The following is a 17,065-nucleotide window of genomic DNA, read 5'->3' on the forward strand; positions in this document are numbered from 1 at the left end:
ATCACAGTGCAACTCTAATAAGGACATTTTTTTTACATAACCACTGTATCATTATCACAGCTCACAAAATTATCAGTAGTGCTTCAGTATCATCTAACACTTAGTCCTTGTTCAGGTTTACCTCATCATCTCAAAAAGTCTTTTTGCAAATTTCAGTCAGGATCCAGACAAGATCCACACATTCTGTTTTTTTAAAACGTCTCTAAAATCTTTATCAATTCTTCCTCCCTCTCCTGTTTTTCTCCCTGCAGGCCGTGGATCTGTTTGTAACCCTCTGAATATAGAATATAAATCTATTTTAAATAATACACAGTTATTTTTTCATAGCAGAGTATAAATCAAGGGAAAACAGTTTTGAACTCTACTGAGAGGTGTTCACCAATATGAAAAAACTCACATGACCAGTGGCAGTGCTGGTTGTACTGTTTGAGTCACCAACTATACGGCACACCTATACCTATCACCAATAGAACATACACATGTCTGTTATCAATAAGGCACATACATATCTGTCTGCGTTTGTAACTGTCGTGCCCACAATGATCTGCCTATAGCTATAAGCATCTGGTTGCTTTGTTGTATCTCCTAATGTAGGCCTGCCAAGAAATTCATATTGAAATGCATAATGTTTTATTGTAAATTGCTTTCTTTTATTTCTCTTTTAATTTTGGACAGGGCATTGCATTATTTTTTAAAATTCTGTGTATGGGTACATTTTATTAAATATGAATTTCATTTCAGAACACTAAATGAGATGTTACAAAACATAGACTATAAAAAGGAGACTTTGGTTCTGACAGTATTGAGAACTTCTTGTCTGTCTTTGCCTAACTGTTTAGTTCTTTCTTAATTAACTGGTTGTATCACTCATTCACTCAACAATATTTATTAACTATTGAATATTAGGCCCAGTTCTGAGTTCCTGGAATATACTGTGATGTATCTGGGGGAAGAGTGTTCCAGACATGGGAACCACCCAACACAAGGCATCGGGAGGAGAGATCAGTGTGGCTCAGGTGGAGTGAACAAAGAGTGGAGAATAGACGGAGTCAGAAAGACGATATATCACCAGAGAATGTGGAACCTAGTGGGCCACTCTAAGGAGCTTGGCTTTTACTCTGAACATTATGGACTTTTTTTTTTAAGTGAAGGGTCCTATTTATTAGAAATGTAGAATAAAGAAGGAAGAGGGAGAATTGGCTTTAGTCACCCACTCCCACCCCATTCTTCTATTCCTGATCTCAGGGCAGAACTCTCCTTGGCTCCTGGGAATACTTCCTTTTGGATGGATGAGGGTCAGTAGCTCCTCTGAAGCAGCATGGCTTAGCCACCCCTCATCTGGTCCTGAGAGAGTCAGTGCAGTTGGGCTGCGTGTCTGGGAATCTCCTGATCAGGATGTCTGGGTGACTGCTTTGCAGCCCTAGACTGTGGTCAAAGTCCAGAACATCCCCTGCCCCCAGATTTAGTCTGTAGGCGATATTTGGTTACCTTTTTCCCAAAGAGATTGCATCTACATCAGAGGGCTTAGTGCTCGCTGGCTTCTTTTTACCAAAGACCCACTCAAAGCATCAAAAGTCTCATTATTTGCTTAGAAGCTTTTTTTTCCTTTAAGGACATGTCTAGTAGAGTATAAACGTTTGTATGCTAAGTAGTTCAGAGTTGTCTGTGGTTTGTGAAGAGTGTTTAAAAGCACATCCCAAACCCTGTTTTATTTCTTCTTACTTTGTGACTGTAGACAAGTTACTTAAGCTCTCTAAACCACAGTTTCCCCATCTATGAAATTATAATAGCAGCATTAAATTCGATTTTCATGTAAAGTGCTGTATAGCAAAATGCTGGGCCCATGGTAAATGCTCTTTATTATAGTAAATAATAATAATAATAACAATAACTCTTACAACCTGAATGTCAATTAATAAAACAAAGACCACCAGAACTTACTAAAAAAAAAAATTCTGAGTTTATTTAATTGTCAAACAAAGGCATAAACCAGTAAAAAATTTTTGCTGAATAGTTCAGAGAGAGAGAAATGTCAGGGATTTTTAAGTACTAGGAAGGCAGTTTTATGGCATTTGTGCTAATAAAAGATGGAAAACTAGCATTCTGCATAGCATATAATGAATCCATGGATCTGTACATGTTTGTTTGGAAAAATCCTCTTATTTATTAGTCAGGAAAGAGTCTTCAGTTAGGGCCAATAAAGGGTCTGGCCTCCTGGGAGTACAAAAAGTTCATGGTTTATCATCTTCAGGTGGTTAGGTTAGAAACAGTTGCGATTCAGTTTTGATATTTCTTAGGTAACTGTGGCCAAATGGTAAAATTTCTGAATATGCTGATTTGTGGAAAACAAAGAAGAGCAGATCTTGGACTGCCTGGGGGACCAAGCGCTGGCATCATTTAAGTCAGTTGTGCCTGGCTGTCTTCTCTACTGCTCACTCTTGACTTCCTGGTAGAACCTGATGCATAATAGTCCTCTCATAAATATCTGTTAATGAATGGGGAAACTCAGATGAAGCTTTCACATATGCTCCCTTTAACCACTATTCTATACCACCTTCTACACTGGAGGACATCTAGACTGAGCAACTCCTATGTCAATCCATTCTTTCTTCTCATAGGAAAAGTCACAAAGGACATTCCCATATAGGTCAGAAAGATTGTTCTCTCCCATTGGAAACAAATAGTTATTGTTTCAGTGTCAGTGTATCTGGTTATCACTTAGAAGATAATTTTAGCATAATTGCAGATGCTTACAGAGCTGAAGATACCTATGATGCTTACTTGGAAGATTCCTTGTTGGAATATTGTGTAGAATAGGTTCTGCTGTCAGTTTTTTGGATTCAGGCAAAAGATCTAATATGCAAAAATTGAGTGCAGTGCATAATCTGAATCTAATCATGGGAAAATATCAGGAATGTTTTATACATATTCTAGAACATGAGGAATTTTCTCTAAAAAAAGAACTGTATCCTTCAAAAATGCCAATCTCATAAAAGACAGATGAAGGAAACTAAAGAAACATGATAACTAATTGTAATAGCTGATCCTAGACTCGATCCTTTACTGGAGGGAAAATGCTATAAAGGACATTAATGGATCAATTGACAAAATTGGAATATATATGGTAGTTAGATAAAAGTATTATGTAAATGTTGGGTCCAGCCCCATGGCCTGATGGTTAAATTTGGTGCACTCGGCTTCTGCAGCCCAGGTTTGGTTCCCAGGCGTGAACCTACACCACTGCTTGGCGGCCATGCTGTGGTGGCGACCCACATACAAGGTAGAGGAAGACTGGCACAGATGTTAGCTCAGGGTGAATCTTCCTCAAGTAAAAAAAGGAGGATTGGCAAGAGATGTTAGCTCAGGGCAAATCTTCCTCAGCAAAAAAAAAAAAGTACTATGTAAGTGTTAAATTTACCAAAGTTGATAACTGTATTGCAGTTATGAAAGAGAATATCCCTACTTTTATGAGATACACACAGAAGTATTTTGGGGTAAAGGACCATGATGTATGCAGTTTACTCTCAAATGGTTCAGAGAAAAAAATATACACACATATACCTGTACATACACATACATACATAACATACAAATGCTAACAATAGGTTATTTGGGTAAAGGGTACACAGATGTTCTTTGTATTCTTATTCTTGCAACTTTTCTGTACATTTGAAATTATTTCCTAATAAAAGTTAGAAGTTGATGGGGCCGGCTCCGTGGCTTAGCGGTTAAGTGTGCGCGCTCTGATGCTGGCGGCCCGGGTTCGGATCCCGGGCGCGCCCCAAGGCACCACTTCTCCGTCCAACGCGAGGCCGAGTCCCACGTACAGCAACTAGAAGGATGTGAACCTATGACATACAACTATCTACTGGGGCTTTGGGGGGAAAAAAATGAATAAATAAAATCTTAAAAAAAAAAGTTAGAAGTTGAATGGAAATATAGGTCCTGTAAAGCACGTCTTGGCGAGGCAGACATTAATCATTGTGAATTATTAATGGGCTAGATCTTACCATAGGACAAGGAAGAAGAGCCCAGTCAGCCCTTTCTATGACTACTCTGACTGAAAACTTTCTGTCTTCAGCAGAATCAAAGCCAGAAGTCTATCCCTGGCCCTCCTGCCCTCTGGCCTTTGGCAATCAGCAGTCTCGCAGCCAACATGAGCTACGAAATCATCCTGTCCCAGATTTACATACAGGAAATCAACTCCAACTAGAGGATCCTTGCCCAGATGACCACCAGCAGCAGCAACAACATTCTGATAAAAACTGGGGGGCCAAAGCAGAAGATCAAGGAGTAGGAGGCTCTAAACCCTTGTTCTGGAGACAAATCAGAGGGAGACTTCAGTGGTTTTCTCCAGCCCACCCCAGGGGCCACCGGTAAGCTCTCAGGGAGGCAACAGAGTGTTGAAGATACAACTCAGTCCAGCCCAGAGGGCAAGTCCACTGACTACTTCTGGGGAAGTAGACAAAGTTCCTGAGAGGGTAGAAATATCAGGATTTGGAGCAGTCGAGTTTGGAGGGTGTGGACTAGATCTTCTGGCTAAAGCCAGAAGTCAAACCAATTCAGACACAAGGCAGTCACAGGGAAAAAATCTGTGTGCAGGGAGTGTGGGCGAGGCTTTATCAGGAAGTCACACCTCATCAGACATCAGAGGACACACACAAGGGAGAAGCCGTTTATGTGCACAGTGTGTGGGCGAGGCATTAGTGAAAAGTCAGACCTCATTAAGCACCAGAGGATTCCCACAGGGGATAAACCTTATGTGTGCAGGAACTGTGGCTGAGGCTTTAGGGTGAAATCACACCTCACCACACACCAGAGGACATATTCAGGTGAGAAGCCTTTTGTTTGCAGGGAGTGTGGGCAAGGCTTTAGGAATAAATCAACCCTCATCACACACCAGAAGACACATTCAGGGGAGAAGCCTTATGTGTGTGGGGAGTGTGGGCAAGGGTTTAGCCAGAAGTCATCCCTCAACTCATATCAGAGAACACACTCAGGAGAGAAGCCTTATGTGTGTGGGGAGTGTGGGCGAGGTTTTAGCCACAAGACAATCCTGAACACCCACCAGAGGACACCACAGGAGAGAAGCCTTACGAGTGCATGGTGTGTGGGCAAGACTTTAGCCACAAGTCAACTCTCAGTGCACCTCAGAGGATACACTCAAGAGAAAAGCCTTATGCATGCAGGGAATGTTGGTGAGGCTTTAGCCATAAATCAACCCTCATCAGACACCAGAGAACACACTCAGGGGAGAGCCTTAGGTGCACAAGGAGTGAGGGTGTGACTTTAGCAACAAATTAACCATCAGCCACACCAGAGGGCACACTCAGGGGAGAAGCCTTGATTGTGAGGTAGTGTGGGCAAGGCTTTATCTGCTCATCACTCCTCATCACGCAGCAGAGGACATGCTCAGGGAGAAGCTTTATGTACAGAGTGAGGGTAAAGTGTTAGCTGGAGGTGACCTCTTTAAGAAACTGTGAGTCAAATCTGTTCACCATGCATCACTAACCCACTCTAGCTCTGAGAGGGCTTCAGGGACAGTCTTCTGACCCCTTATACTGTTTGTGAGTGTTAAGATGGCAGAGGGCTAGCTTCTGAGAACAGAGGTACCAAGTGGTGGTTCTCTTGGAGAAGTGGTCTTTGTATCTGACTGCTTCCTTCTGCAGCTATGTCCTTCCATTGGCTTCTATATTTGCCTGTTTTATTTTTTTCCACATCTCTAGCCTTTCCTGCATCCTCTTCTACCCTACCTTTAGGAATTGCTCAGGGTTCAGTCTCTAGCCCTACCGTCAGAGGGACTCCTTCACCATATCTCCTTCCTAACCCTCCAATCCCAAACTCAGGTTCCTTTAACCATACCTCAAAAGCTCTTCAGGCCCTGGACTTAAACCTCATAACCAGGGGGCCGGCCCGGTGGCTTAGTGGTTAAGTGCGTGCGCTCCGCTACTGGCGGCCCGGGGTTCGGATCCCGGGCGCACACCGACGCACCACTTCTCTGGCCATGCTGAGGCTGCGTCCCACGTACAGCAACTAGAAGGATGTGCAACTATGACATACAGCTATCTACTGGGGCTTTGGAGAAGAAAAAAAGGAGGAGGATTGGCAATGGATGTTAGCTCAGAGCCGGTCTTCCTCAGCAAAAAGAGGAGGATTAGCACGGATGTTAGCTCAGGGTTGATCTCCCTCACAAAAAAAAAAAAAAAAAAAAAAACCTCATAACCATGTTTCTTTGGCCCTCCAATGACAGGAATAAGATTACTAGCAATGCCCCATCATCAGTCTTCCAATACAGGTTTCAGGGCTTGTCAACACAGCCCCTCCTAAGCCCTCCGATCTCAGTGCCCACTCTTCTAGCCACACTCTTACATCAGTCCTCCAATAATGGTTCTAAGGCCCTTTGAACTAAAACCACGCTCCCTTGTCTTACATTCCCAGGGCCCAAATGGCCCAGATTCCTAACAGTTCACCTCACTTCCTTCTTGGCCCAGGGCTGGCGCTACCCCTTGCACTGTGTGTCAATGAGTGTACCCTGGAGGGTTGTCTACTCAGGCCTATGTCTTTTTTTTTTTTTTTTAAGCAATGTGGTTTTATTTTATTTATTTATTTATTTTTTGTGTGAGGAAGATCAGCCCTGAGCTAACATCCATGCCAATCCTCCTCTTCTTGCTGAGGAAGACCAGCCCCGAGCCAACATCCACTGCCAATCCTCCTCCTTTTTTTTTTCCCCCCAAAGCCTCAGTAGATAGCTGCATGTCACAGTTGCACATCCTTCCAGTTGCTGTACGTGGGACGCGGCCCCAGCATGGCCGGAGAAGCAGTGCGTCGGTGCCGCCCGGGATCCGAACCCGGGCCGCCAGCAGCAGAGCACATGCACTCAACCGCTAAGCCATGGGGCCGCAGGCCTATGTCTTTATTTGCCAAGAGAATATTTGCCACAGAGAAGGGGAGAGGTTTGTATAACCCCACAAAATGGGCTTGGTTTTGGGCTGGAGGGGAAAAAAGAAGAGACATAAACGGGGTTGTTGGTCCAGAGGCTGTTGTCCACCCCCTCTCACCTGGAAGCAGTTGATCTCTAGGGAATCCACAGCGTTAGCTTGGTTGGCGGTAGGGCTAGGAGAACCTGGAATGTAGGTTCTCTCCACCACATTTCAACTCAGCCTCTACTGCCTGATCTACCGCTATAATGCTGCCCCTTTTCCCTTGGCCTTAGCTAAAAGCCACAGAGGGAAGTCTGTGTGTTTCCTCTGGGGGTTGCCGAGCAGGGTAGGGGGTAGGCCATCATCATTCCATGTGACCTCAAAGGTGCTTCTCCCATAGGGCAGGAAAAATAGAAAAATTAACAATCTTACACTTTGCTTTAAACATGATAAAAAGAAAAATGTTTATTTTATATTAAAATCCACACAGACATTGTAAAGACACCACACAGGCCTGGCCCAGTGAGACCACTGTCAGGTCCAGGAATCACAGGAGGAGATGCAGGAGGGACCTCTGTCCAGGCCAGGGCAGATTACTTTGGGTGTCTTCCAGTCAGGAATCACTCTTTCCTGTGTCTTCCCTCCTGGAAAAGGGGCTGAAATGAGGTCTATAATGGCCCCATCTCTGCAATGACAGACTTGAGGTGTTATGAGATCTTCAGAATAAAGGGTTGTAGAAGGAGAAGGGATGGGGAAAGGAGGCAAACACTCGCAGGGCACTTGGGGTTCATAGAATTTCCTGCCCAGGGAAGAATAGCTGAATTTTTGCTGTAGGGGCTGATGGCTCATTTTTGATGGATGATAAGGTATCTCAGACTCCAGAGGCTGCAGGGCCTGATAAGTAGAACTGATATCAAGGCAGCCCTTGTGTTTCTGCTGGCCTCATCCTTCAACCTCACCCCTGAAGTTCTCTGGCTCTGCCCCTTTGGGGCAGTTTTATTTAGCTCTTCAAATGCCTCACCTCTTTTTCGTGAGCTTTGTCCCTGTCCCTCAGTGCAGACTTCTCCTTTCGTTTCCCAAATTTTCTTTTAATGTTGAAGCGCCTGCAGGATGGGATGGTGGGGAGGAGTGCTTTGGAAGGGGCCAGAGAGGGCACTGGAGGGGCTACTCACTGCCTCTGCTCCTTTCCCAACTTCCATGGGGGTGAGGATAGAACCTTCCAAGGTCAGCCCAAGTTGCTGTCACTGATCCCCTACCCACCCCCCCGCCTCTCTGGGTAATGGAGGCACCCCCATTACCCCACCCCACTTCCGCACAGTTTTAACATCTTAAGACGTCTGCGTTTAGAGGCCGCTCTTCCACAAGACTTTGTGAGAGTGCTCTCTTGACTCCATCTCAGGAGTCCTAGTTTTCTGCAGCTGTTTCCATCATTATTCCCTCTTCTCCCCTGCCTTGTTGCCCCATCTTTCCACATCTTGAGAGGGCCCCTCATATCCTGACCTCAGTAATACCTCTTTCCAGGCCTTGGGGTAAGAGATGGGAACTAAGACCCCCACAACTGGCTCCTGTGATTCAGATGCTGGGCCCTGGGGTAAGCCTCTTTCCAGAAGAGGGAGAGAGGAGGGGGAGCATGAGGCCAGGCATTTGTGAGTCTTGAGGGGATCATGGGCTCTCAGAACCTTAAAATCCAGGACTTGTGAATACTAGTGGCTCCTGGAGAACTAGGATAAAGGTGGACTCAGATGAGGCATCCAGGGCTGCTCATTTGGGGAAGTGAATCCCACTCTTCACCCTGACCTTGGATGAGTCAAGGACCCAGGTTCCCCAGGGCATATACGACCAAGAAGAATAAGCCTGAGGAAGAATTTGTGGAATGATGAGTTCATGGGAGGGAATTCTTGGGTAGATGAGTATTTGAACTCGGACATTCCAATTCCACAAGAGAGGATTTTGAGTGGTAGAGGCTGACAGGTGAGAACACTTTTGAGTGTTCTACTAGATATTGTGAAGAGGCATCTGTCTTTTGAAATATCCAAATTTTGCTGGATTTCTATGTCATCTCCTGTTCTCAAGCTGAATCTATACTGAAGATATTTTTTATTAATTTGGTATATTTTAATCATGTGTTTTATCTGATTTTAAATAAAACACAGAAATGCAGAAATAGAAAATGAATTTACTTGATTTTAGGTTAAAACAAATACATATAGCCATCTTCTGTAAATAATCATTTTTACACCTGAGAAGTTATTCTCTTGTAGGAAATAATGGTCATATGGAACCTAGGTCTGTGTCTGGGATATAGTAGTTGCACAACATGTAGTATCTATTATGATTTTTTTTCACTATCACACTTATCTTTGGAAGATGAACCAGTTCTGGAAGTCCAGCTCTCAATCCAGGGCTCTTTCCCTTCTGCCCCATTGACCTTGTCCACTCTGAGTTCTCCCATGGCCATTAAGTCTTTAAAGCTACGACTTCTCCTACTCCTGGGATTCTGTATTGTTTCTGTTGAACCAGTGGAAGGGCACTGTGGTCACTTCTGTATATGTGACAGTCCCTGAGTGCACGTGAGCATTCTCAGTCAGGCACGTAAAACATCTGCATCAGTTATGCAGTGAGCAGTGGGAGCCACAACAACAGTACATTGAGTCAGCTCAGAAGCCTCACTCATAAGGTCACTTTAGCTCCCCTTCCTCACTGCAAACTCATCAATTGAATTTGGGTGCATTTTTCCCCTATAGGAAGACAGACCAAGGAGTTTAATACATGCGCATCAGGGGCTAAAGCCGCAGCCACCAGGAGGTGGAGGAGAGCAGGATGTCATGGGGGGCAACAGGGGGGCTTTTTTCTTCCCTGGGTTTTCACTGCAGGGTTGGTGCTGCTTCCTCTCTCCGTGTGCCCCCTGGCATCCAGTGGGCACCTGGGTGCTTTCTTTACAACTCCTATCATGCCACCATGGCTCTACACTGCAGTTCTCAGTGCTTCTGGCTACACCTGCACTCAGCACCCCCTTCATTCCCAGAGGACCAGGTAGGACAGTGACCTAGGCACCAGTATCCAACAGGTGCTATACAAATTTGAGTCTCTCCCCTCCCTGGAAATTCCCCTGAATACTTGGACGGGTGCATATGGCCTTTAGTCTGTCTTGGGGACAGAGAAATTTGGTCCCTCCTCAAAGCATCTGAAGTTGGAGTAGAGAGGAATGGAGTGCCAAGGAATGTGGAGAACGCTGCTCTGTGCCAGTAAGCAATGCTTTGCATTTACTTTTCACTTTTGAGTAGGTGCTTACCTGGCTCAACCGAAGGGACTTAACAGTGTTTTCACTCCACAGAAAGTGCTATCTTCATTGCTGACATTTATTTCAGCTTTGGAGACTCCTCGGCTCAGGATCACCTTTCAGTTAGGCTACAGGGCTGGCTGTCACATTGTCATAACATTCTTCCTTTTTCTCCCAGAAGAGAGTGAGCAACAACCAAGGCCACATCCGGGGCCTTGTTCCAATCCTACCTCTAACCACTCAGCCTATAAACTTTTATCAACAGGTAGGACAGTAGGGCCCCACCGGGTGAGAGCATTTGCTGTTAGTTCCCAGTAAGTCTTATCATATCCCTGGAACTGGCCTGTGGGATCCTTTGTCCTTCCTCTAGAAAGCTATGTCTTTATCACAGCATCACATCCTCATTGCCAAAACTGAGCATGCAGGGATGGTTAGGACCCATGGTGGATTGTGTGTCCTCAAGTAAAGAAGAGAGGCAGGGAAAAAACCCAAATATATGATGTTGGTATATATCATGCCAGTCTTATAGATGAGGAAATTAAAGCAGAAATGTAGATAATTTGCCCATGTTCACACAACTAATAAGTGGTGGTGCTTGGATTCAGCCTGGTATTCAGCTGGGATTCAGGAGTTTGAGTCTTAGGGGTTATTGTGTTCAGTTCCTTGCCCTTGAGCAGGCTAGTCCTTCACATTCCTTTGGTCTCCTAAAATCTGACTAATTCTGGGACAGCCAAGATTTAGGTGTTTGCTACATCAGACCCATCTGCAGGCACCTCTTATATGAGGATTCCAAGGTATCAAATTGAAGGTGTCCCAGATGGAAACCTTCATGATAAGGCACTGCAGAAATAGTACCTGACAGGAGCCAGCCCCTTGGCCTAGTGGTTAAGTTCGGCATGCTCCGTTTTGGCGGCCCAGGTTCAGTTCCCAGGCGTGGACCTACATCACTTGTCAGCCATGCTGTGGCAGCGACCCACATACAAAATAGAGGAAGATTGGCACAGATGTTAGCTCAGCGTGAATCTTCCTCAAGCAAAAAGAGGAAGATTGGCGACAGATGTTAGCTCAGGGCGAATCTTCCTCAGCAAAAAAAAGTACCTGGCAAAAATTTGTGCTTTGTGTGCCTAGAAAGTCCCTTCTGGCTTAGAATTCCTTATTACTAGGGATGGCAGGGGAGATGGGGAGGAGGAGAGGAAGAGGAGAGGGGGAGATCCTTCTGCCTAAGAGCACCACAGGAAGCATCCACTAAACTAATGCCACAACTTTTATAACCCATCTCACATCCTCTTGGCCACATTCTTACCTTGACTGCTCTGCACCCAGGTGAAATCAGAGAGCTCCTTACTCCATTTCTCTTGTGCTCCTCCCAGGAGCTTCTCTGCTGATGCAGTGCAGGAAGCCTTTCTGGCAATATGCAAATTTGGACCTGCAAAGAAGTTGTCTCCCTGGCGAAATGCTTGACAATGGATGATGGAAAGCAGTAGGCAAACACCCAGCCTCCTGGACTGTGATGGGAGGCAGAGGACTTCCAGCTAGATTAAAGCCAGTTGTTCACAGTGGTGACCAGCTCAATACTCCATTCTTGGGTTGGCTTTCTCTTCCCTGCTTTACTCTTCCGGTCCCTCCACTCCTGTTTTCTGAGATCATTTCCCAAAATAAACTACCTGCACACAAGTCCCCATTTTATGCTCTGCTGTTGTGGGGAACTGGAGTATAGGCACAAAAGCTGAGGGGAGACAAGTAGACCAGCAGAAGCCTGTGATTCATAGAACTGCTAAATCAAAGGAAGATCCCTCACCTGATCACTCATTTTGGGAGGCTTCCCTTTCAAATGTATATTCTCTGGGAACTCATGACCTCAGTTGTCTTAAATGAATTCATATTTCACCAGTCCTTCAAAATGTCCAAGGGCCCCTGAATTTCCTTGAACTTGCTATATTCCTCCTTAAGTCACAATCAAACTTAAAGAAACAATCTATACTTGTTGTCCCCATTTCCTCAAATCCAAGTTCTCCATTTTCTTGCAATTTTTCATGTAAAGGATCATCTGAAAAATCCAGGATGAAAACTCTAAACTGGAATTGTTTAGGGAGCATCTGAGGGTGGGGAACAATTGGGGATCAGAGCCATGGATAAGACATAAATGCCGCAGATGATCAAGGCTGTGTAGGAGAAACACATCTAATATCTGAGAAGAGATATTAGTTCAGGAGAAAGAAAAAAGCCACTCAACTGTGGCTGCACTGTCAGTAACCCAGTTACCACCCAGTCTTCCATAATAGTACCTTTGTAGGGACAGGCAAAGCTGAAAGAGGAGAAAGACTCCATGGAAGTTTCATCTTGCCCACAGTTTCCAGACCCATGAGTTATAAATCTTCAACCACTAACTAGATGACCAACCCCCAACCCACCTGCTTATCCAAAATGCTCTAAGAGAAACAAGAGGAGCTATCTTCTCTCCCAGAACCCCAAATAAGAAATTTGTAGCTATTGATACCCATTAGGAAAAACCTGATATCTTCATTTATGAGAAAACTTTGAACCACAGAAGTTTATAAATGACTGACATGTTTTTCAGAGGGACTCAATCACATGAGAATTCTGGCCTCTACTTCTAGGGGGAAAACTACTGGAATTTCTCAGCTTTCATCACTCTTGGTTTAACTGTCTAACATGGTTTCTCAAACCTTCAGCCCAGCTCTCTTGAGCCCCACACCCTCCCTGCCCTACCGTGCTCTCTGTTCCTTTGGAAACCCTCCTCAGTCGTCCAGGCTCCTCATCTGAGAATCTCAGGCAGTCTTGGTCCTCCAGTCCTGAATCCTAGCTCCGCACTCCATTGCGCTGGGTTTCTGTCTGAGCTGTCAAAGAGACTATTTTGTTAAGGGTTTCAATGAATCAAAGTTCCCTTTCTGCTAGTCTAATATTACAGTCACTTTCATAAGAGATCAATGGTGTGCTTTGGCTACAGTGATGCTGCTGTGGTCCACGTTCCCTACAGGGGGCAGGAATGCTTATTTAACTGAGGCATAAGGAGTTTAAGGTCAACTTAGGTGACTTCATTTGGTTTTAACTCCTCTTGGTAAAGTAGTAACTAGAATTGTGTCCTACCCTAATCATAAACTGTCAGCTATCTCTATGCATTACCTAAGTTTATATATGAGAAAGCTACTTCTAACTGTATGGTCTTGTCCAAAACATTGTCGATAATTGAATGTGCTAAAATAGATGAAGCAAAATAGTGTGTCATACACTAAGAAGTGGGATTAACTTAACCCCTTCTACCTGAGATCCAAAGAAAGAAAAGAGATAATATAAAATGTCATTTATTGGGCTTTTGACTTTACGTGCATGAGTTAATTTAATTCTCACAGTCACTGCAAGTTAAGTAATGATTTTCTCATTTAACAACTGAGTTGAGTGGAGATAAGTATAGCATTCAGAAAGTCACATAGCTAGGAAGTGATAGAACCAGGATTTGAATTCAGATCTGTCTCCAAAGTTCCAAGTTCTAATCCCTGCACCTCCTTTCCAAACAGCTTGAGAGGAAGCACTGTCATCAGCCACACATTCTACCTCTCAAATAACTCAGAACTCCCTCACCCCAACCACAGTCTCCAATCTGCCAACTTGTTCACTCACATCTTCCCTGTGCACACAGGTTTGCCACCACGTGAGAACCCCCAATCTGCTGTCCTCCCTGTCCATTTTATCATTTTTTGTGTTCAGTTTAATCCTTGGATGATTGCTTCAACCGTTTACTTGTCAAGACTAAATATTCCTTGTCCCTTTGATCTTTCACCAAACCTGCTCATTAAATCTCTAATATTGAATGATTCTGCTAGCTGAATATTTCATGGCTGCAACTCAGCACAACACATGACAAGGCATGTGGCTCATACTCCAAATACAGGATCACAGAATTCTTAATTTGCCCTCAGAAATACTAGGTTGTCCCATTATGTCTTGTGAGTCAGTTCCCTTTCCTATGCTCTGTAAGTATTATTTCAAACTTTTTCTATGCTTTATGAATCTCATCTAATTTCAACTTTCCCTTCACTTTCAGCAGATGGCTTTGACGCCTATTTGACAAATGAAGTAGATATATTTTTTTAAATTTATTTTATTGAGGTCACTTTGGTTTATAACATTATATAAATTTCAGGTGTACATCATTATATTTCGGCTTCTGTATAGACTGGATCGTGTTCACCACCAAAAGTCTAGTTTCCATCCATCACCTTACACATGTGCCCCTTTACCCCTTTCGCCCTACCCCCACCCCATTCCCCTCTGTTAACCACCAGTCTGTTCTGTGTATCTGTGTTTGTTTGTTTGTTTATCTTCCACATATAAGTGAAGTCATACGGTAATTGTCTTGAAATAGATACTGTTGCAGAAAGATCTAACATCCTCACCATGAAACATGCAAACATTCCTGAGCCACACCAGTTACTTATGCCTCTCTCCTATAATGGAGGAGGAGCTATCTTTAATCTCAAGACTGTCCTTTACCTTTAAAGTGTGTTTGGGTCCTATTCCATCCTGCCTCTCAGGAATTTTATATTATTGATTATAAATTATATTTATCATAAACCAATCCCTATCTACTGATTCCACTTCCTTAGCACTTAAGCATGTTCAAATTGTTACCATTCTGAAAAAGAACCTCTCCTAATCCCATTTTCTCTCCATCGGCTGTATCTCTTTTCTTTAACAAACTTGGATGTAATCCCCATTTATTCACTCTTTCCTCTCATCCCACACCTTCTCAACTCTCTCCAGTCTTGTGTCTATCCCCACCATTTAGTGGACCCTATTGCCGACACCACCAATGATCTTATTTTTTTTTAATCGCTCTTTTCCCCCAGTCTTCATCTTTCTTGCAGCCTCGGCAGAATTGGATTACTGTTTTCTTATTCAGACCTTTTCCCTAGACTCTCTCAGCTGTCTTCCAGCTTCTATAGTCACCATCAGCTTTTTGTATGATACTTCACCACTACGTGCTGGATTGCCTCACATCCCAGTCCTCTCCCTCTTCCCTTTTCACTCTGTACACTCTGTCTTGCCAGTCACATCCATTCCCTTCACTTAAATCTCTAGTCATTTCACTTTACTCAGTCAACAAGGATGTCTTCTCTACAATGGCCACATAGGTAGGGACTGAGGGGGACATGGAGCTAGAAACATTCAGAGGGACAGAATTTTAAGGATTAGATAGGATAGATGGAGGGATACTAAGGGAATAATGCCTCTTGGGCGCCCATCTGAGGCTGGTTTTGCATAAATGTAGAGTTGATTTATATGGGAACAATAAAGAAATATTTTATCCAATTTTAAGATCATGACTGTGTTCTTCGTGGTAAGGGAATGGATTGTACCAGATACCATGCTGTTATGAGAGGTTCGGGGATTCGATCGGAGACATAAAAGAAACTTTCCACTCCAAACAAATGGACTGAAGGTATATTTTATTATATAGAGGATAGTAAAGGCGATAGTCCGCAAACAGATCCGAATAGGTCAAATAATAAGAGGGAAAAAACACCAGCTCGACTGGAAAGGGAAAACATCCACATCGGCTGAGATAGCAGCAGATTCAAATAGGTCATATGATAAGAAGGAGAAACATCAGATCCATCGGAAAGGGAAACACCAGATCGACTGAAGGGAAGTGACACAAATCAACTGGAAACACCAGGTTGACAGAAAAGAGAACACATCAGATCAATTACTTCACAATAAATCAGTTACTCACAACATCCACGCCCCACTGCCGGGAGAGTCCTGTCAATCGACACGGCCGGACGGGAATCACACATCCTGGGCAAGGCGTCCCTTCCACAGGTGGAACTCTCACCGGGTCTCAGTTTCCAGCAGTTTATATAAGCAGTTGCAGAGTTTACAGAGCAAGCATCTAGTGTTCCCATGCACAAATGGTTATCAGTGGCGTACGTGCACTGAGCCCCTTGGCTAACGTCCCAGCCCACTAATGGTGTACGTGCATTGTTCTCTTTGGTTATCGTCTTAGCCCGGCACAGATGGCCAATCCATCCCGTGCTACGATGCTCCAAGAGCCTTGAAATGTTACAACTTGCAACTCTCTCCGTGGGAGAAAGGCCAGTTCCCGGGAAAAGGCCAGTTCCCACCACACAGAAAGCAGCTTTGTATTTCTTTGTGTGCTGGTGGCTATAGGTCAATGGAGCAGCCAAACATGGCTGTACTCATGTCAAGACACATGCTAACATAAAAGTAGGGTATTTTACCCCTTTCATCCATTGTATTTGGGAACTGACAAAGGCTCATCCATGTGGCTCCTCGTGTGCTCTAACACCAAGGTCCAAAGGGAAGGGTAGGCACAGAATCATCTCTGTGTTTGAGCAACTATTCTAAGCCTTCACACCTTGACAGAAAAGTCCTTGATGTACCCATACTTCCGCCAGCTTGGTGTCTGCAAGACTAAGATTCATCCTTTCATTATTACATGAACCCAATAAATCTTAGACAATGAATTTGCCTAAAATTGTTTACATTCTAAAGCCAAAAACCCACTACTGGTGAAAATGAGCTATTTTTAACCTTGATGAAAGTGTTTTCCTCTACTTGAGAACCCAACTTTTTTTTTAAAATAAAAGCAGTTGGACAGATTTTCTGTTTTCTAAAGCTTTATTGAGGTAATTGACATGTGGTCAGCTGAACACCTTTAACGTGTACATTTTGATGAGTTTTGACATTATGTATACGTCTTTGAAACCATCACCATAATCAAGGTAATGAACATATCCATCACCCTCCAAAATTTCCTCTTCCTCCCCCTGTAATCCTACTCTCCAACCCCTTTTTGTCCCGCCATCCCGAGGCAACCACT

At 43.9% G+C, this 17,065-nt stretch overlaps 1 pseudogene; it reads left to right on the top strand.

Annotated features, from left to right (window-relative positions):
- Positions 1 to 4,313: 4,313 nt before the first annotated feature.
- Positions 4,314 to 5,937, top strand: LOC147917035 (uncharacterized; annotated as a pseudogene).
- Positions 5,938 to 17,065: the final 11,128 nt, after the last annotated feature.

Source organism: Ceratotherium simum, chromosome 5, assembly GCF_057802395.1.
Source record: "Ceratotherium simum simum isolate JZ-2026a chromosome 5, ASM5780239v1, whole genome shotgun sequence".
In the NCBI taxonomy this organism is placed as follows: domain Eukaryota; kingdom Metazoa; phylum Chordata; class Mammalia; order Perissodactyla; family Rhinocerotidae; genus Ceratotherium; species Ceratotherium simum.